Below are 22,271 nucleotides of genomic sequence, written 5' to 3' on the forward strand. Positions count from 1 at the left end.
TCATGGGGCAACCGGAACTCCAGTCATGGGCAGCTGGAACTCCGGTTATGGGGAAGATGGAACTCCGGTCATGGGGCAGCTGGAACTCCAGTCATGGGGCAGCTGGATCTCCAGTCATGGGGCAGCCGGAGCTTCAGTTATGGGGTAACCGGAACTCTAGTCATGGGGCAGCTGGAACTCCGGTCATGGGGCAGATTGAACTCCGGTCATGAGGCAGCTAGAACTCCAGTCATGGGGCAGCAGGAACTCCAGTCATGGGGCAGATGGAGCTCCGGTAATGGGGCAGCTGGAACTCCAGTCATGGGGCAGCCAGAACTCCGGTCGTGGGGCAGCTGGAACTCCAGTGATGCGGCAGATGGAACTCCAGTCATGGGTCAACCGGAACTCTAGTCATGGGGCAGCTGGAACTCCGGTCATGGGGAAGATGGAACTCTGGTCATGGGGCAGCTGGAACTCCAGTCATGGGGCAGATGGTACTCCAGTAATGGGGCAGATTGAACTCCAGTCAAGGGGCAGATGGAACTCCAGACATCGGGCAGCTGGCACTCCGGTCATGGGGCAGCCGGAACTCCAGTCATGGGGCAGCTGGAACTCCAGTCATGGGGCAGCTGGAACTCCAGTCATGGGGCAGCTGGATCTCCAGTCATGGGGCAACCAGAACTCCAGTCATGGGGCAGCCGGAACTTCGGTCATGGGGCAGATGGAACTCCAGTCATGGGGCAGCCGGAACTCCAGTCATGGGGCAGCTGGAACTCCAGTCATGGGGCAGATGGAACTCCAGTCATGGGGCAGATGGAGCTCCGGTAATGGGGCAGCTGGAACTCCAGTCATGGGGCAGATGGTACTCGGGTCATGGGGAAGATGGAACCCCGGTCATGGGGCAGCTGGAACTACAGTCATAGGGCAGCTGGAACTCCAGTCATGGGGCAGCTGGATCTCCAGTCATGGGGCAACCAGAACTCCAGTCATGGGTCAACCGGAACTCTAGTCATGGGGCAGCTGGAACTCCGGTTATGGGGCAGATGGTTCTCCAGTCATGGGGCAGCTGGAACTCCGGTCATTGGGCAGCTGGAACTCCAGTCATGGGGCAGCTGGAACTCCAGTCATGAGGCAGCCGGAATTCCGGTCATCGGGCAGCCGGAACTCCAGTCATGGGGCAGCTGGAACTCCGTTCATGGGGCAGCCGGAACTCCAGTCAAGGGGCAGCCGGAATTCCAGTCATGGGGCAGACGAAACTCCAGTCAAGGGGCAGATGGAACTCCAGTCATGGGGCAGCTGGAACTCCAGTCATGGGGCAGCTGGAACTCCAGTCATGGGGCAGGTGGTACTCTAGTCATGTGGCAGCCGGATCTCCGGTCATGGGGCAACCGGAACTCCAGTCATGGGGCAGCTGGTACTCCGGTCATGGGGAAGATGGAACTCCGGTCATGGGGCAGCTGGAATGGCAGTCATGGGGCAGCCGGAACTCCGGTCATGGGGCAGATTGTCCTCCAGTCATGGGGCAGATGGAACTCCAGACATCGGGCAGATGGGACTCCAGTCATGGGGCAGCCGGAACTCCGGTCATGGGGCAGACAGATCTCCGATCATGGAGCAGCCGGAACTCCGGTCATGGGGCTGATGGAACTCCAGTCATGGGGCAGCTGGAACTCCAGTCCTGGGACAGCCGGAACTCCGGTCATGGGGCACCCAAAACTCCAGTCATGGGGCAGCCGGAACTCCGGTCATGGGGCAGATGGAGCTCCGGTAATGGGGCAACCGGAACTCCAGTCATGGGGCAGTTGGAACTCCAGTCATGGGGCAGCTGGAACTCCAGTCAAGGGGCAGCTGGATCTCCAGTCATGAGGCAGTTGGAACTCCAGTCAAGGGGCAGCCAGAACTCCAGTAATGGGGCAGCCCGAACTCCGGTCATGGGGCAGCCAGGATTCCGGTCATGGGGCAGCTGGAACTCCAGTCATGTGGCAGATGGTACTCCAGTCATGGGGCAGAAGTAAGTCCGGTCATGGGGCAGTCGGAACTCCAGTCAAGGGGCAGCCGGAACTCCGGTAATGGGGCAGCTAGAACTCCGGTCATGGGGCAGCTGGATCTCTGGTCATGGGGCAGCCGGAACTCCGGTCATGGGGCAGCTGGATCTCCAGTCTTGGGGCAGCCGGAAGTCCGGTCATGAGGCAGCCGGAACTCCAGTCATGGTGCCGATGGAACTCCAGTCATGGGTCAGATGGAATTCCAGTCATGGGGCAGATGGAACTCCATTCATGGGGCAGCTGGAACACCAGTAATGGGTCAGATGGAATTCCAGTCATGGGGCAGCTGGAACTCCAGTCATGGGGCAGATGGAACTCCAGTCATGGGGCAGCCGGATCTCCAGTCATGGGCCCGATGGAACTCCAGTCATGGGGCAGATGGAACTCCAGTCATGGGTCAGATGGAACTCCAGTCATGGGGCCGATGGAACTCCAGTCATGGGTCAGATCGAACTCCAGTGATGGGGCAGCCGGATCTCCAGTCATGGGGCCGATGGAACTCCAGTCATGGGTCAGATGGATCTTCAGTCATGGGGCAGCTGGAACTCCGGTCATGGGGCAGATGGATCTCCAGTCATGGGGCAACCAGAACTCCGGTCATGGGGCAGCCGGAACTCCGGTCATAGGGCAGCTGGAACTCCAGTCAAGGGGCAGATGGAACTCTAGTCATGGGGCAGCTGGAACTCCAGTCAAGGGGCAGCTGGAACTCCAGTCATGGGGCAGTTGGAACTGCAGTCAAGGGGCAGCCGGAACTACAGTCAAGGGGCAGCCGGAACTCCAGTCATGGGGCAGCCCGAACACCGGTCATGGGGCAGCCGGAACTCCAGTCATGGTGCAGATGGAACTCCAGTCATGGGGCAGATGGAACTCCGGTCATGGGGCAGATGGAAGTCCGGTCATGGGGCAGTCTTAACTCCAGTCAAGGGGCAGCCGGAACTCCGGTCATAGGGCAGCCGGAACTCCGTGTATGGGGCAGTTGGATCTCCGGTCATGGGGCAGCCGGAACTCCGGTCATAGGGCAGCCGGAACTCCAGTCATGGGGCAGCCAGATCTCCAATCATGGGGCAGATGAAATTCCAGTCATGGGGCAGCTGGAACTCCGGTCATGGTGCAGCTGGAACTCCAGTCATGGGGCAGCTGGAACTCCAGTCATGGACAGATGGTACTCTAGTCATGTGGCAGCCGGATCTCCTGTCTTGGGGCAACCGGATCTCCAGTCATGGGGCAGCTGGTACTCCGGTCATTGGGAAGATGGAACTCCGGTCATGGGGCAGATGGAACTCCAGTCATGGGGCAGCTGGAACTCCAGTCATGGGGCTGCCGGAGCTCCGGTTATGGGGCAACCGGAACTCTAGTCATGGGCAGCTGGAACTCCGGTCATGGGGCAGATGGAACTCCGGTCATTGGGCAGCCGGAACTCCAGTCATGGGGCAGATGGTACTCCAGTCATGGGGCAGATGGAACTCCTGTCATGGGGCTGATGGAAGTCTGGTCATGGGGCAGTCAGAACTCCAGTCATGGGGCATATGGAACTCCAGACATGGGGTAGCAGGAACTCCAGTCATGGGGCAGATGGTACTCCAGTCATGGGGCAGATGGAACTCAGGTCATGGGGCAGATGGAAGTCCGGTCATGGGGCAGTCGGAACTCCCGTCAAGGGGCAGCCGGAACTCCAGTCATGGGGCAGCCGGAACTCCGGTCATGAGGCTGCCGGAACTCCAGTCATGGGGCAGCTGGTACTCCGGTCATGGGGAAGATGGAACTCCGGTCATGGGGCAGATGGAATTCCAGTCATGGGTCAGATGGATCTCCAGTCATGGGGCAGCTGGAACTCCGGTCATGGGGCAGATGGATTTCCAGTCATGGGGCAACCAGAACTCCAGTCATGGGGCAGCCGGAACTCCAGTCCTGGGGCAGATGGTTCTCCAGTCATGGGGCAGCCGGAACTCCGGTCATAGGGCAGCTGGAACTCCAGTCAAGGGGCAGATGGAACTCTAGTCATGGGGCAGCTGGAACTCCAGTCAAGGGGCAGCTGGAACTCCAGTCATGGGGCAGTTGGAACTGCAGTCAAGGGGCAGCCGGAACTACAGTCAAGGGGCAGCCCGAACACCGGTCATGGGGCAGATGGAACTCCAGTCATGGTGCAGATGGAACTCCAGTCATGGGGCAGATGGAACTCCGGTCATGGGGCAGATGGAAGTCCGGTCATGGGGCAGTCTTAACTCCAGTCAAGGGGCAGCCGGAACTCCGGTCATAGGGCAGCCGGAACTCCGTGTATGGGGCAGTTGGATCTCCGGTCATGGGGCAGCCGGAACTCCGGTCATAGGGCAGCTGGAACTCCGTTCATGGGGCAGCCGGAACTCCAGTCAAGGGGCAGCCGGAATTCCAGTCATGGGGCAGACGAAACTCCAGTCAAGGGGCAGATGGAACTCCAGTCATGGGGCAGCTGGAACTCCAGTCATGGGGCAGCTGGAACTCCAGTCATGGGGCAGGTGGTACTCTAGTCATGTGGCAGCCGGATCTCCGGTCATGGGGAACCGGAACTCCAGTCATGGGGCAGCTGGTACTCCGGTCATGGGGAAGATGGAACTCCGGTCATGGGGCAGCTGGAATGGCAGTCATGGGGCAGCCGGAACTCCGGTCATGGGGCAGATTGTCCTCCAGTCATGGGGCAGATGGAACTCCAGTCATAGGGCAGTTGGAACTCCAGTAATGGGGCATGCGGATCTCCAGACATCGGGAGATGGGACTCCAGTCATGGGGCAGCCGGAACTCCGGTCATGGGGCAGACAGATCTCCGATCATGGAGCAGCCGGAACTCCGGTCATGGGGCTGATGGAACTCCAGTCATGGGGCAGCTGGAACTCCAGTCCTGGGACAGCCGGAACTCCGGTCATGGGGCACCCAAAACTCCAGTCATGGGGCAGCCGGAACTCCGGTCATGGGGCAGATGGAGCTCCGGTAATGGGGCAACCGGAACTCCAGTCATGGCGCAGCTGGAACTCCAGTCATGGGGCAGATGGAACTCCAGTCAAGGGGCAGCTTGATCTCCAGTCATGAGGCAGTTGGAACTCCAGTCAAGGGGCAGCCAGAACTCCAGTAATGGGGCAGCCCGAACTCCGGTCATGGGGCAGCCGGGATTCCGGTCATGGGGCAGCTGGAACTCCAGTCATGTGGCAGATGGTACTCCAGTCATGGGGCAGAAGTAAGTCCGGTCATGGGGCAGTCGGAACTCCAGTCAAGGGGCAGCCGGAACTCCGGTAATGGGGCAGCTGGAACTCCGGTCATGGGGCAGCTGGATCTCCGGTCATGGGGCAGCCGGAACTCCGGTCATGGGGCAGCTGGATCTCCAGTCTTGGGGCAGCCGGAAGTCCGGTCATGAGGCAGCCGGAACTCCAGTCATGGTGCCGATGGAACTCCAGTCATGGGTCAGATGGAATTCCAGTCATGGGGCAGATGGAACTCCATTCATGGGGCAGCTGGAACACCAGTCATGGGGCAGATGGTCCTCCAGTCATGTGGCAGCCAAATCTCCGGTCATGGGGCAACCGGAACTCCAGTAATGGGTCAGATGGAATTCCAATCATGGGGCAGCTGGAACTCCAGTCATGGGGCAGATGGAACTCCGGTCATGGTGCAGCTGGAACTCCAGTCATAGGTCAGATGGAACTCCAGTCATGGGGCAGCCGGATCTCCAGTCATGGGCCCGATGGAACTCCAGTCATGGGGCAGATGGAACTCCAGTCATGGGTCAGATGGAACTCCAGTCATGGGGCCGATGGAACTCCAGTCATGGGTCAGATCGAACTCCAGTGATGGGGCAGCCGGATCTCCAGTCATGGGGCCGATGGAACTCCAGTCATGGGTCAGATGGATCTCCAGTCATGGGGCAGCTGGAACTCCGGTCATGGGGCAGATGGATCTCCAGTCATGGGGCAACCAGAACTCCAGTCATGGGGCAGCCGGAACTCCAGTCCTGGGGCAGATGGTTCTCCAGTCATGGGGCAGCCGGAACTCCGGTCATAGGGCAGCTGGAACTCCAGTCAAGGGGCAGATGGAACTCTAGTCATGGGGCAGCTGGAACTCCAGTCAAGGGGTAGCTGGAACTCCAGTCATGGGGCAGTTGGAACTGCAGTCAAGGGGCAGCCGGAACTACAGTCAAGGGGCAGCCGGAACTCCAGTCATGGGGCAGCCCGAACACCGGTCATGGGGCAGCCGGAACTCCAGTCATGGTGCAGATGGAACTCCAGTCATGGGGCAGATGGAACTCCGGTCATGGGGCAGATGGAAGTCCGGTCATGGGGCAGTCTTAACTCCAGTCAAGGGGCAGCCGGAACTCCGGTCATAGGGCAGCCGGAACTCCGTGTATGGGGCAGTTGGATCTCCGGTCATGGGGCAGCCGGAACTCCGGTCATAGGGCAGCCGGAACTCCAGTCATGGTGCAGCTGGAACTCCAGTCATGGACAGATGGTACTCCAGTCATGGGTCAGATGGAACTCCAGTCATGGGTCAGATGGAACTCCAGTCATGGGGCCGATGGCACTCCAGTCATGGGTCAGATGGAACTCCAGTCATGGGGCAGCCGGATCTCCAGTCATGGGGCCGATGGAACTCCAGTCATGGGTCAGATGGAATTCCAGTCATGGGTCAGATGGAACTCCAGTCATGGGGCAGATGGAACTCCAGTCCTGGGGCAGATGGTTCTCCAGTCATGGGGCAGCCGGAGCTCCGGTCATAGGGCAGCTGGAACTCCAGTCAAGGGGCAGATGGAACTCTAGTCATGGGGCATCTGGAACTCCGGTCATCGGGCAGCTGGAACTCCAGTCATGGGGCAGATGGAATTCCAGTCATGGGGCAGCCGGAGCTCCGGTCATAGGGCAGCTGGAACTCCAGTCATGGGGCAACCAGAACTCCAGTCATGGGGCAGCCGGAACTCCAGTCCTGGGGCAGATGGTTCTCCAGTCATGGGGCAGCCGGAGCTCCGGTCATAGGGCAGCTGGAACTCCAGTCAAGGGGCAGATGGAACTCTAGTCATGGGGCATCTGGAACTCCGGTCATCGGGCAGCTGGAACTCCAGTCATGGGGCAGATGGAATTCCAGTCATGGGTCAGATGGAATTCCAGTCATGGGGCAGCTGGAACTCCGGTCATGGGTCAGATGAAACTTCAGTCATGGGGCAGCTGGATCTCCAGTCATGCGGCAGATGGAACTCCAGTCATGCGTCAGATGGAATTCCAGTCATGGGGCAGCTGGAACTCCGGTCATGGGTCAGATGAAACTCCAGTCATGGGGCAGGCGGATCTCCAGTCATGGGGCAGATGGAACTCCGGTCATGGGGCAGCTGGAACTCCGGTCATGGTGCAGCTGGAACTCCAGTCATGGGGCAGCTGGAACTCCAGTCATGGTGCAGCCGGAGCTCCGGTAATGGGGCAACCGGAACTCTAGTCATGGGGCAGCTGGTACTCCGGTCATGGGGAAGATGGAACTCCGGTCATGGGGCAGCTGGAACTCCATTCATGGGGCAGCTGGATCTCCAGTCATGGGGCAGCCGGAGCTCCGGTAATGGGGCAACCGGAACTCTCGTCATGGGGCAGCTGGAACTCCGGTCATGGGGCAGATGGAACTCCGGTCATGGGGCAGCCGGAACTCCAGTCATGGGGCAGATGGTACTCCAGTCATGGGGCAGATGGAACTCCAGTCATGGGGCAGCCGGAAGTCCAGTCATGGGGCATATGGAAGTCCAGTCATGGGGCAGCTGGAACTCCGGTCATGGTGCAGCTGGAACTCCAGTCATGGGGCAGCTGGAACTCCAGTCATGGGGCAGATGGTACTCCAGTCATGTGGCAGCCGGATCTCCGGTCATGGGGCAGCTGGTACTCCGATCATGGGGAAGATGGAACTCCGGTCAGGGGAAACTGGAACTCCAGTCATGGGGCAGCCGGAGCTCCAGTTATGGGGCAACCGGAACTCTAGTCATGGGGCAGCTGGTCCTCCTGTCATGGGGAAGATGGAACTCCGGTCATGGGGAAACTGGAACTCCAGTCATGGGGCAGCCGGAGCTCCAGTTATGGGGCAAACGGGACTCTAGTCATGGGGCAGCTGGAACTCCGGTCATGGGGAAGATGGAACTCCGGTCATGGGGCAGCTGGAACTCCAGTCATGGGGCAGCTGGAACTCCAGTCATGGGGCAGATGGAGCCCCGGTAATGGGGCAGCTGGAACTCCAGTCATGGGGCAGATGGAACTCCAGTCATGGGGCCGATGGAACTCCAGTCATGGGTCAGATGGAACTCCAGTCATGGGGCAGCCGGATCTCCAGTCATGGGTCAGATGGAATTCCAGTCATGGGGCAGATGGATCTCCAGTCATGGGGCAGCTGGAACTCCGGTCATGGGGCAGATGGATCTCCAGTCATGGGGCAACCAGAACTCCAGTCATGGGGCAGCCGGAACTCCAGTCCTGGGGCAGATGGTTCTCCAGTCATGGGGCAGCCGGAACTCCGGTCATAGGGCAGCTGGAACTCCGGTCATCGGGCAGCCGGAACTCCAGTCATGGGGCAGATGGAACTCCAGTCATGGGGCAGATGGAATTCCAGTCATGGGGCAGCTGGAACTCCGGTCATGGGTCAGATGAAACTTCAGTCATGGGGCAGCTGGATCTCCAGTCATGCGGCAGATGGAACTCCAGTCATGGGTCAGATGGAATTCCAGTCATGGGGCAGCTGGAACTCCGGTCATGGGTCAGATGAAACTCCAGTCATGGGGCAGCCGGATCTCCAGTCATGGGGCAGATGAAACTCCAGTCATGGGGCAGCCGGATCTCCAGTCATGGGGCAGATGGAACTCCGGTCATGGGGCAGCTGGAACTCCGGTCATGGTGCAGCTGGAACTCCAGTCATGGGGCAGCTGGAACTCCAGTGGTGGGGCAACCGGAACTCCAGTCATCGGGCAGCTGGTACTCCGGTCATGGGGAAGATGGAACTCCGGTCATGGGGCAGCTGGAACTCCAGTCATGGGGCAGCTGGATCTCCAGTCATGGGGCAGCCGGAGCTCCGGTAATGGGGCAACCGGAACTCTAGTCATGGGGCAGCTGGAACTCCGGTCATGGGGCAGATGGAACTCCGGTCATGGGGCAGCCGGAACTCCAGTCATGGGGCAGATGGTACTCCAGTCATGGGGCAGATGGAACTCCAGTCATGGGGCAGCCGGAAGTCCAGTCATGGGGCATATGGAAGTCCAGTCATGGGGCAGCTGGAACTCCGGTCATGGTGCAGCTGGAACTCCAGTCATGGGGCAGCTGGAACTCCAGTCATGGGGCAGATGGTACTCCAGTCATGTGGCAGCCGGATCTCCGGTCATGGGGCAGCTGGTACTCCGATCATGGGGAAGATGGAACTCCGGTCAGGGGAAACTGGAACTCCAGTCATGGGGCAGCCGGAGCTCCAGTTATGGGGCAACCGGAACTCTAGTCATGGGGCAGCTGGAACTCCGGTCATGGGGAAGATGGAACTCCGGTCATGGGGCTGCTGGAACTCCAGTCATGGGGCAGCTGGAACTGCAGTCATGGGGCAGCTGGTACTCCTGTCATGGGGAAGATGGAACTCCGGTCATGGGGAAACTGGAACTCCAGTCATGGGGCAGCTGGAGCTCCAGTTACGGGGCAAACGGGACTCTAGTCATGGGGCAGCTGGAACTCCGGTCATGGGGAAGATGGAACTCCGGTCATGGGGCAGCTGGAACTCCAGTCATGGGGCAGCTGGAACTCCAGTCATGGGGCAGATGGAGCCCCGGTAATGGGGCAGCTGGAACTCCAGTCATGGGGCTGATGGAACTCCAGTCTTGGGGCAGCCGGAACTCCAGTCATGGGGCAGCCAGAACTCCGGTCATGGGGCAGCTGGAACTCCAGTCATAGGGCAGATGGAACTCCAGTAATGGGGCAGCCGGAATTCCAGTCGTGGTGCAGATGGTACTCCAGTCATGGGGCAGATGGAACTCCGGTCATGGTGCAGCTGGAACTCCAGTCATGGGGCAGCTGGAACTCCGGTCATGGGGCAGATTGAACTCCAGTCATGGGGCAGATTGAACTCCAGTCAAGGGGCAGATGGAACTCCAGTCATGGGGCAGCTGGCCCTCCGGTCATGGGGCAGATTGAACTCCAGTCATGGGGCAACCGGAACTCTAGTCATGGGGCAGCTGGAACTCCGGTCATGGGGCCGATAGAACTCTAGTCATGGGGCAGCTGGAACTCCAGTCATGGGGCAGCTGGAACTCCGGTCATGGGGCAGATTGAACTCCAGTCATGGGGCAGATTGAACTCCAGTCAAGGGGCAGATGGAACTCCAGTCATGGGGCAGCTGGCCCTCCGGTCATGGGGCAGATTGAACTCCAGTCATGGGGCAACCGGAACTCTAGTCATGGGGCAGCTGGAGCTCCGGTCATGGGGCAGATGGAACTCCGGTCATGGGGCAGCCGGTACTCCAGTCATGGGGCAGATGGTACCACAGTCATGGGGCAGCTGGAACTCCGGTCATGGGGCAGATGGAAGTCCGGTCATGGGGCAGTCGGAACTCCAGTCATGGGGCATATGGAACTCCAGTCATGGGGCAGCTGGAACTCCGGTCATGGTGCAGCTGGAACTCCAGTCATGGGGCAGCTGGAACTCCAGTCATGGGGCAGATGGTACTCCAGTCATGTGGCAGCCGGATCTCCGGTCATGGGGAACCGGAACTCCAGTCATGGGGTAGCTGGTACTCCGGTCATGGGGAAGATGGAACTCCAGTCATGGGGCAGCCGGAGCTCCGGTCATGGGGAACCGGAACTCCAGTCATGGGGTAGCTGGTACTCCGGTCATGGGGAAGATGGTACTCCAGTCATGGGGGAACTGGAACTCCAGTCATGGGGCAGCTGGAACTCCAGTCATGGGGCAGCCGGAGCTCCAGTTATGGGGCAACCGGAACTCTAGTCATGGGGCCGCTGAAACTCCGGTCATGGGGCAGAGGGTACTCCGGTCATGGGGCAGCTGGATCTCCAGTCATGGGGCAGCTGGAACTCCAGTCATGGGGCCGATGGAGCTCCGGTAATGGGGCAGCTGGAACTCCAGTCATGGGGCAGCTGGACCTCCAGTCATGGGGCAGTTGGAGCCCCGGTAATGGGGCAGCTGGAACTCCAGTCATGGGGCAGATGGAACTCCAGTCTTGGGGCAGCCGGAACTCCAGTCATGGGGCAGCCAGAACTCCGGTCATGGGGCAGCTGGAACTCCAGTCATAGGGCAGATGGAACTCCAGTAATGGGGCAGCCGGAATTCCAGTCGTGGTGCAGATGGTACTCCGGTCATGGTGCAGCTGGAACTCCAGTCATGGGGCAACTGGAACTCCAGTCATGTGGCAGCCAGAGCTCCGGTAATGGGGCAGCTGGAACTCCAGTCATGGGGCAGATGGAACTCCAGTCTTGGGGCAGCCGGAACTCCAGTCATGGGGCAGCCAGAACTCCGGTCATGGGGCAGCAGGAACTCCAGTCATAGGGCAGATGGAACTCCAGTAATGGGCAGCCGGAATTCCAGTCGTGGTGCAGATGGTACTCCGGTCATGGTGCAGCTGGAACTCCAGTCATGGGGCAACTGGAACTCCAGTCATGTGGCAGCCAGAGCTCCGGTTATGGGGCAACCGGAACTCTAGTCATGGGGCAGCTGGAGCTCCGGTCATGGGGCAGATGGAACTCCGGTCATGGGGCAGCCGGTACTCCAGTCATGGGGCAGATGGTACCCCAGTCATGGGGCAGCTGGAACTCCGGTCATGGGGCTGATGGAAGTCCGGTCATGGGGCAGTCGGAACTCCAGTCAAGGGTCAGCCGGAACACCAGTCATGGGGCAGCCGGAACTCCGGTCATGGTGCAGTGGGATCTCCGGTCATGGGGCAGCTGGAACTCCAGTCATGGGGCAGCTGGAACTCCGGTCATGGTGCAGCTGGAACTCCAGTCATGGGGCAGATGGTACTCCAGTCATGTGGCAGCCGGATCTCCGGTCATGGGGAACCGGAACTCTAGTCATGGGGCAGCTGGAACTCCGGTCATGGGGCAGCTGGAACTCCAGTCATGGGGCAGCCGGAGCTCCAGTTATGGGGCAACCGGAACTCTAGTCATGGGGCCGCTGAAACTCCGGTCATGGGGCAGAGGGTACTCCGGTCATGGGGCAGCTGGATCTCCAGTCATGGGGCAGCTGGAACTCCAGTCATGGGGCAGATGGAGCTCCGGTAATGGGGCAGCTGGAACTCCAGTCATGGGGCAGCTGGAACTCCAGTCATGGGGCAGTTGGAGCCCCGGTAATGGGGCAGCTGGAACTCCAGTCATGGGGCAGATGGAACTCCAGTCTTGGGGCAGCCGGAACTCCAGTCATGGGGCAGCCAGAACTCCGGTCATGGGGCAGCTGGAACTCCAGTCATAGGGCAGATGTAACTCCAGTAATGGGGCAACCGGAACTCCAGTCATGTGGCAGCCGGAGCTCCGGTTATGGGGCAACCGGAACTCTAGTCATGGGGCAGCTGGAACTCCGGTCATGGGGCAGATAGAACTCTAGTCATGGGGCAGCTGGAACTCCTGTCATGGGGCAGCTGGAACTCAGGTCATGGGGCAGATTGAACTCCAGTCATGGGGCAGATTGAACTCCAGTCAAGGGGCAGATGGAACTCCAGTCATGGGGCAGCTGGCACTCCGGTCATGGGGCAGATGGAACTCCGGTCATGGGGCAGCCGGTACTCCAGTCATGGGGCAGATGGTACCCCAGTCATGGGGCAGCTGGAACTCCGGTCATGGGGCTGATGGAAGTCCGGTCATGGGGCAGTCGGAACTCCAGTCAAGGGTCAGCCGGAACACCAGTCATGGGGCAGCCGGAACTCCGGTCATGGTGCAGTGGGATCTCCGGTCATGGGGCAGCCGGAACTCCAGTCATGGGGCATATGGAACTCCAGTCATGGGGCAGCCGGAGCTCCAGTTATGGGGCAACCGGAACTCTAGTCATGGGGCAGCTGGAACTCCGGTCATGGGGAAGATGGAACTCCGGTCATGGGGCTGCTGGAACTCCAGTCATGGGGCAGCTGGAACTGCAGTCATGGGGCAGCTGGTACTCCTGTCATGGGGAAGATGGAACTCCGGTCATGGGGCAGCTGGAACTCCAGTCATGGGGCAGCTGGAGCTCCAGTTATGGGGCAAACGGGACTCTAGTCATGGGGCAGCTGGAACTCCAGTCATAGGGCAGATGGAACTCCGGTCATGGTGCAGCTGGAACTCCAGTCATGGGGCAGCTGGAACTCCGGTCATGGGGCAGATTGAACTCCAGTCATGGGGCAGATTGAACTCCAGTCAAGGGGCAGATGGAACTCCAGTCATGGGGCAGCTGGCCCTCCGGTCATGGGGCAGATTGAACTCCAGTCATGGGGCAACCGGAACTCTAGTCATGGGGCAGCTGGAACTCCGGTCATGGGGCAGATAGAACTCTAGTCATGGGGCAGCTGGAACTCCAGTCATGGGGCAGCTGGAACTCCGGTCATGGGGCAGATTGAACTCCAGTCATGGGGCAGATTGAACTCCAGTCAAGGGGCAGATGGAACTCCAGTCAGGGGGCAGCTGGCCCTCCGGTCATGGGGCAGATTGAACTCCAGTCATGGGGCAACCGCAACTCTAGTCATGGGGCAGCTGGAGCTCCGGTCATGGGGCAGATGGAACTCCGGTCATGGGGCAGCCGGTACTCCAGTCATGGGGCAGATGGTACCACAGTCATGGGGCAGCTGGAACTCCGGTCATGGGGCAGATGGAAGTCCGGTCATGGGGCAGTCGGAACTCCAGTCATGGGGCATATGGAACTCCAGTCATGGGGCAGCTGGAACTCCGGTCATGGTGCAGCTGGAACTCCAGTCATGGGGCAGCTGGAACTCCAGTCATGGGGCAGATGGTACTCCAGTCATGTGGCAGCCGGATCTCCGGTCATGGGGAACCGGAACTCCAGTCATGGGGTAGCTGGTACTCCGGTCATGGGGAAGATGGAACTCCAGTCATGGGGCAGTCGGAGCTCCGGTCATGGGGAACAGGAACTCCAGTCATGGGGTAGCTGGTACTCCGGTCATGGGGAAGATGGTACTCCAGTCATGGGGCAACTGGAACTCCAGTCATGGTGCAGCTGGAACTCCAGTCATGGGGCAGCCGGAGCTCCAGTTATGGGGCAACCGGAACTCTAGTCATGGGGCCGCTGAAATTCCGGTCATGGGGCAGAGGGTACTCCGGTCATGGGGCAGCTGGATCTCCAGTCATGGGGCAGCTGGATCTCCAGTCATGGGGCCGATGGAGCTCCGGTAATGGGGCAGCTGGAACTCCAGTCATGGGGCAGCTGGAACTCCAGTCATGGGGCAGTTGGAGCCCCGGTAATGGGGCAGCTGGAACTCCAGTCATGGGGCAGATGGAACTCCAGTCTTGGGGCAGCCGGAACTCCAGTCATGGGGCAGCCAGAACTCCGGTCATGGGGCAGCTGGAACTCCAGTCATAGGGCAGATGGAACTCCAGTAATGGGGCAGCCGGAATTCCAGTCGTGGTGCAGATGGTACTCCGGTCATGGTGCAGCTGGAACTCCAGTCATGGGGCAACTGGAACTCCAGTCATGTGGCAGCCAGAGCTCCGGTAATGGGGCAGCTGGAACTCCAGTCATGGGGCAGATGGAACTCCAGTCTTGGGGCAGCCGGAACTCCAGTCATGGGGCAGCCAGAACTCCGGTCATGGGGCAGCAGGAACTCCAGTCATAGGGCAGATGGAACTCCAGTAATGGGGCAGCCGGAATTCCAGTCGTGGTGCAGATGGTACTCCGGTCATGGTGCAGCTGGAACTCCAGTCATGGGGCAACTGGAACTCCAGTCATGTGGCAGCCGGAGCTCCGGTTATGGGGCAACCGGAACTGTAGTCATGGGGCAGATTGAACTCCAGTCATGGGGCAGATTGAACTCCAGTCAAGGGGCAGATGGAACTCCAGTAATGGGGCAGCTGGCACTCCGGTCATGGGGCAGATTGAACTCCAGTCATGGGGCAACCGGAACTCTAGTCATGGGGCAGCTGGAGCTCCGGTCATGGGGCAGATGGAACTCCGGTCATGGGGCAGCCGGTACTCCAGTCATGGGGCAGATGGTACCCCAGTCATGGGGCAGCTGGAACTCCGGTCATGGGGCTGATGGAAGTCCGGTCATGGGGCAGTCGGAACTCCAGTCAAGGGTCAGCCGGAACACCAGTCATGGGGCAGCCGGAACTCCGGTCATGGTGCAGTGGGATCTCCGGTCATGGGGCAGCCGGAACTCCAGTCATGGGGTAGCTGGAACTCCGGTCATGGTGCAGCTGGAACTCCAGTCATGGGGCAGATGGTACTCCAGTCATGTGGCAGCCGGATCTCCGGTCATGGGGAACCGGAACTCTAGTCATGGGGCAGCTGGAACTCCGGTCATGGGGCAGCTGGAACTCCAGTCATGGGGCAGCCGGAGCTCCAGTTATGGGGCAACCGGAACTCTAGTCATGGGGCCGCTGAAACTCCGGTCATGGGGCAGAGGGTACTCCGGTCATGGGGCAGCTGGATCTCCAGTCATGGGGCAGCTGGAACTCCAGTCATGGGGCAGATGGAGCTCCGGTAATGGGGCAGCTGGAACTCCAGTCATGGGGCAGCTGGAACTCCAGTCATGGGGCAGTTGGAGCCCCGGTAATGGGGCAGCTGGAACTCCAGTCATGGGGCAGATGGAACTCCAGTCTTGGGGCAGCCGGAACTCCAGTCATGGGGCAGCCAGAACTCCGGTCATGGGGCAGCTAGAACTCCAGTCATAGGGCAGATGGAACTCCAGTAATGGGGCAACCGGAACTCCAGTCATGTGGCAGCCGGAGCTCCGGTTATGGGGCAACCGGAACTCTAGTCATGGGGCAGCTGGAACTCCGGTCATGGGGCAGATAGAACTCTAGTCATGGGGCAGCTGGAACTCCGGTCATGGGGCAGCTGGAACTCAGGTCATGGGGCAGATTGAACTCCAGTCATGGGGCAGATTGAACTCCAGTCAAGGGGCAGATGGAACTCCAGTCATGGGGCAGCTGGCACTCCGGTCATGGGGCAGATTGAACTCCAGTCATGGGGCAACCGGAACTCTAGTCATGGGGCAGCTGGAGCTCCGGTCATGGGGCAGATGGAACTCCGGTCATGGGGCAGCCGGTACTCCAGTCATGGGGCAGATGGTACCCCAGTCATGGGGCAGCTGGAACTCCGGTCATGGGGCTGATGGAAGTCCGGTCATGGGGCAGTCGGAACTCCAGTCAAGGGTCAGCCGGAACACCAGTCATGGGGCAGCCGGAACTCCGGTCATGGTGCAGTGGGATCTCCGGTCATGGGGCAGCCGGAACTCCAGTCATGGGGCATATGGAACTCCAGTCATGGGGCAGCCGGAGCTCCAGTTATGGGGCAACCGGAACTCTAGTCATGGGGCAGCTGGAACTCCGGTCATGGGGAAGATGGAACTCCGGTCATGGGGCTGCTGGAACTCCAGTCATGGGGCAGCTGGAACTGCAGTCATGGGGCAGCTGGTACTCCTGTCATGGGGAAGATGGAACTCCGGTCATGGGGCAGCTGGAACTCCAGTCATGGGGCAGCTGGAGCTCCAGTTATGGGGCAAACGGGACTCTAGTCATGGGGCAGCTGGAACTCCAGTCATAGGGCAGAAGGAACTCCGGTCATGGTGCAGCTGGAACTCCAGTCATGGGGCAGCTGGAACTCCGGTCATGGGGCAGATTGAACTCCAGACATGGGGCAGATTAAAATCCAGTCAAGGGGCAGATGGAACTCCAGTCAGGGGGCAGCTGGCCCTCCGGTCATGGGGCAGATTGAACTCCAGTCATGGGGCAACCGGAACTCTAGTCATGGGGCAGCTGGAGCTCCGGTCATGGGGCAGATGGAACTCCGGTCATGGGGCAGCCGGTACTCCAGTCATGGGGCAGATGGTACCACAGTCATGGGGCAGCTGGAACTCCGGTCATGGGGCAGATGGAAGTCCGGTCATGGGGCAGTCGGAACTCCAGTCATGGGGCATATGGAACTCCAGTCATGGGGCAGCTGGAAGTCCGGTCATGGTGCAGCTGGAACTCCAGTCATGGGGCAGCTGGAACTCCAGTCATGGGGCAGATGGTACTCCAGTCATGTGGCAGCCGGATCTCCGGTCATGGGGAACCGGAACTCCGGTCATGGGGCAGCCGGTACTCCGGTCATGGGGAAGATGGTACTCCAGTCATGGGGCAACTGGAACTCCAGTCATGTGGCAGCTGGAACTCCAGTCATGGGGCAGCCGGAGCTCCAGTTATGGGGCAACCGGAACTCTAGTCATGGGGCCGCTGAAACTCCGGTCATGGGGCAGAGGGTACTCCGGTCATGGGGCAGCTGGATCTCCAGTCATGGGGCAGCTGGAACTCCAGTCATGGGGCCGATGGAGCTCCGGTAATGGGGCAGCTGGAACTCCAGTCATGGGGCAGCTGGAACTCCAGTCATGGGGCAGTTGGAGCCCCGGTAATGGGGCAGCTGGAACTCCAGTCATGGGGCAGAAGGAACTCCAGTCTTGGGGCAGCCGGAACTCCAGTCATGGGGCCTATGGAACTCCAGTAATGGGGCAGATGGAACTCCAGTAATGGGGCAGCCGGAATTCCAGTCGTGGTGCAGATGGTACTCCGGTCATGGTGCAGCTGGAACTCCAGTCATGGGGCAACTGGAACTCCAGTCATGTGGCAGCCGGAGCTCCGGTTATGGGGCAACCGGAACTCTAGTCATGGGGCAGCTGGAACTCCGGTCATGGGGCAGATAGAACTCTAGTCATGGGGCAGCTGGAACTCCAGTCATGGGGCAGTTGGAACTCAGGTCATGGGGCAGATTGAACTCCAGTCATGGGGCAGATTGAACTCCAGTCAAGGGGCAGATGGAACTCCAGTCATGGGGCAGCTGGCACTCCGGTCATGGGGCAGATTGAACTCCAGTCATGGGGCAACCGGAACTCTAGTCATGGGGCAGCTGGAGCTCCGGTCATGGGGCAGATGGAACTCCGGTCATGGGGAAGCCGGTACTCCAGTCATGGGGCAGATGGTACCCCAGTCATGGGGCAGCTGGAACTCCGGTCATGGGGCTGATGGAAGTCCGGTCATGGGGCAGTCGGAACTACAGTCAAGGGTCAGCCGGAACACCAGTCATGGTGCAGTGGGATCTCCGGTCATGGGGCAGCCGGAACTCCAGTCATGGGGCATATGGAACTCCAGTCATGGGGCAGCTGGAACTCCGGTCATGGCGCAGCTGGAACTCCAGTCATGGGGCAGATGGTACTCCAGTCATGTGGCAGCCGGATCTCCGGTCATGGGGCAGCCGGAACTCTAGTCATGGGGCAGCTGGAACTCCGGTCATGGGGCAGCTGGAACTCCAGTCATGGGGCAGCCGGAGCTCCAGTTATGGGGCAACCGGAACTCCAGTCATGGGGCAGATGGAGCTCCGGTAATGGGGCAGCTGGAACTCCAGTCATGGGGCAGCTGGAACTCCAGTGATGGGGCAGTTGGAGCCCCGGTAATGGGGCAGCTGGAACTCCAGTCATGGGGCAGATGGAACTCCAGTCTTAGGGCAGCCGGAACTCCAGTCATGGGGCAGCCAGAACTCCGGTCATGGGGCAGCTGGAACTCCAGTCATAGGGCAGATGGAACTCCAGTAATGGGGCAGCCGGAATTCCAGTCGTGGTGCAGATGGTACTCCAGTCATGGGGCAGATGGAACTCCGGTTATGGTGCAGCTGGAACTCCAGTCATGGGGCAACTGGAACTCCAGTCATGTGGCAGCCGGAACTCCGGTTATGTGGCAACCGGAACTCTAGTCATGGGGCAGCTGGAACTCCGGTCATGGGGCAGATAGCACTCTAGTCATGGGGCAGCTGGAACTCCGGTCATGGGGCAGCTGGAACTCAGGTCATGGGGCAGATTGAACTCCAGTCATGGGGCAGATTGAACTCCAGTCAAGGGGCAGATGGAACTCCAGTCATGGGGCAGCTGGCACTCCGGTCATGGGGCAGATTGAACTCCAGTCATGGGGCAACCGGAACTCTAGTCATGGGGCAGCTGGAGCTCCGGTCATGGGGCAGATGGAACTCCGGTCATGGGGCAGCCGGTACTCCAGTCATGGGGCAGATGGTACCCCAGTCATGGGGCAGCTGGAACTCCGGTCATGGGGCTGATGGAAGTCCGGTCATGGGGCAGTCGGAACTCCAGTCAAGGGTCAGCCGGAACACCAGTCATGGGGCAGCCGGAACTCCGGACATGGTGCAGTGGGATCTCCGGTCATGGGGCAGCCGGAACTCCAGTCATGGGGCATATGGAACTCCAGTCATGGGGCAGCTGGAACTCCGGTCATGGTGCAGCTGGAACTCCAGTCATGGGGCAGATGGAACTCCAGTCATGGGGCAGATGGTACTCCAGTCATGTGGCAGCCGGATCTCCGGTCATGGGGAACCGGAACTCCAGTCATGGGGTAGCTGGTACTCCGGTCATGGGGAAGATGGAACTCCGGTCATGGGGCAACTGGAACTCCAGTCATGGGGCAGCTGGAACTCCAGTCATGGGGCAGCCGGAGCTCCAGTTATGGGGCAACCGGAACTCTAGTCATGGGGCAGCTGAAACTCCGGTCATGGGGCAGAGGGTACTCCGGTCATGGGGCAGCTGGATCTCCAGTCATGGGGCAGCTGGAACTCCAGTCATGGGGCAGATGCAGCTCCGGTAATGGGGCAGCTGGAACTCCAGTCATGGGGCAGATGGAACACCAGTCTTCGGGCCGCCGAAACTGCAGTCATGGGGCAGCCAGAACTCCGGTCATGGGGCAGCTGGAACACCAGTCATGGGGCAGATGGAACTCCAGTAATGGGGCAGCCGGAACTCCAGTCATGGTGCAGATGGTACTCCAGTCATGGGGCAGATGGAACTCCAGTCAAGGGGCAGATGGAACTCCAGTCATGGGGCAGCCGGAACTCCGGTCATAGGGCAGCCGGAACTCCGGTCATGGTGCAGATAGAACTCTAGTCATGGGGCAGCTGGAACTCCAGTCATGGGGCAGCTGGAACTCCGGTCATGGGGCAGATTGAACTCCAGTCAAGGGGCAGATGGAACTCCAGTCATGGGGCAGCTGGCACTCCGGTCATGGGGCAGATTGAACTCCAGTCATGGGGCAACCGGAACTCTAGTCATGGGGCAGCTGGAGCTCCGGTCATGGGGCAGATGGAACTCCGGTCATGGGGCAGCCGGTACTCCAGTCATGGGGCAGATGGTACCCCAGTCATGGGGCAGCTGGAACTCCGGTCATGGGGCAGATGGATGTCCGGTCATGGGGCAGTCGGAACTCCAGTCAAGGGGCAGCCGGAACACCAGTCATGGGGCAGCCGGAACTCCGGTCATGGTGCAGTGGGATCTCCGGTCATGGGGCAGCCGGAACTCCAGTCATGGGGCAGATGGAAGTCCGGTCATGGGGCAGTCGGAACTCCACTCATGGGGCATATGGAACTCCAGTCATGGGGCAGCTGGAAGTCCGGTCATGGTGCAGCTGGAACTCCAGTCATGGGGCAGCTGGAACTCCAGTCATGGGGCAGATGGTACTCCAGTCATGTGGCAGCCGGATCTCCGGTCATGGGGAACCGGAACTCCGGTCATGGGGCAGCCGGTACTCCGGTCATGGGGAAGATGGTACTCCAGTCATGGGGCAACTGGAACTCCAGTCATGTGGCAGCTGGAACTCCAGTCATGGGGCAGCCGGAGCTCCAGTTATGGGGCAACCGGAACTCTAGTCATGGGGCCGCTGAAACTCCGGTCATGGGGCAGAGGGTACTCCGGTCATGGGGCAGCTGGATCTCCAGTCATGGGGCAGCTGGAACTCCAGTCATGGGGCCGATGGAGCTCCGGTAATGGGGCAGCTGGAACTCCAGTCATGGGGCAGCTGGAACTCCAGTCATGGGGCAGTTGGAGCCCCGGTAATGGGGCAGCTGGAACTCCAGTCATGGGGCAGATGGAACTCCAGTCTTGGGGCAGCCGGAACTCCAGTCATGGGGCCTATGGAACTCCAGTAATGGGGCAGATGGAACTCCAGTAATGGGGCAGCCGGAATTCCAGTCGTGGTGCAGATGGTACTCCGGTCATGGTGCAGCTGGAACTCCAGTCATGGGGCAAATGGAACTCGTCATGTGGCAGCCGGAGCTCCGGTTATGGGGCAACCGGAACTCTAGTCATGGGGCAGCTGGAACTCCGGTCATGGGGCAGATAGAACTCTAGTCATGGGGCAGCTGGAACTCCAGTCATGGGGCAGTTGGAACTCAGGTCATGGGGCAGATTGAACTCCAGTCATGGGGCAGATTGAACTCCAGTCAAGGGGCAGATGGAACTCCAGTCATGGGGCAGCTGGCACTCCGGTCATGGGGCAGATTGAACTCAAGTCATGGGGCAACCGGAACTCTAGTCATGGGGCAGCTGGAGCTCCGGTCATGGGGCAGATGGAACTCCGGTCATGGGGCAGCCGGTACTCCAGTCATGGGGCAGATGGTACCCCAGTCATGGGGCAGCTGGAACTCCGGTCATGGGGCTGATGGAAGTCCGGTCATGGGGCAGTCGGAACTCCAGTCAAGGGTCAGCCGGAACACCAGTCATGGTGCAGTGGGATCTCCGGTCATGGGGCAGCCGGAACTCCAGTCATGGGGCATATGGAACTCCAGTCATGGGGCAGCTGGAACTCCGGTCATGGTGCAGCTGGAACTCCAGTCATGGGGCAGATGGTACTCCAGTCATGTGGCAGCCGGATCTCCGGTCATGGGGCAGCCGGAACTCTAGTCATGGGGCAGCTGGAACTCCGGTCATGGGGCAGCTGGAACTCCAGTCATGGGGCAGCCGGAGCTCCAGTTATGGGGCAACCGGAACTCCAGTCATGGGGCAGATGGAGCTCCGGTAATGGGGCAGCTGGAACTCCAGTCATGGGGCAGCTGGAACTCCAGTGATGGGGCAGTTGGAGCCCCGGTAATGGGGCAGCTGGAACTCCAGTCATGGGGCAGATGGAACTCCAGTCTTGGGGCAGCCGGAACTCCAGTCATGGGGCAGCCAGAACTCCGGTCATGGGGCAGCTGGAACTCCAGTCATAGGGCAGATGGAACTCCAGTAATGGGGCAGCCGGAATTCCAGTCGTGGTGCAGATGGTACTCCAGTCAT

This window comes from Hypanus sabinus, chromosome 22 (assembly GCF_030144855.1).
Source record: "Hypanus sabinus isolate sHypSab1 chromosome 22, sHypSab1.hap1, whole genome shotgun sequence".
In the NCBI taxonomy this organism is placed as follows: Eukaryota; Metazoa; Chordata; class Chondrichthyes; order Myliobatiformes; family Dasyatidae; genus Hypanus; species Hypanus sabinus.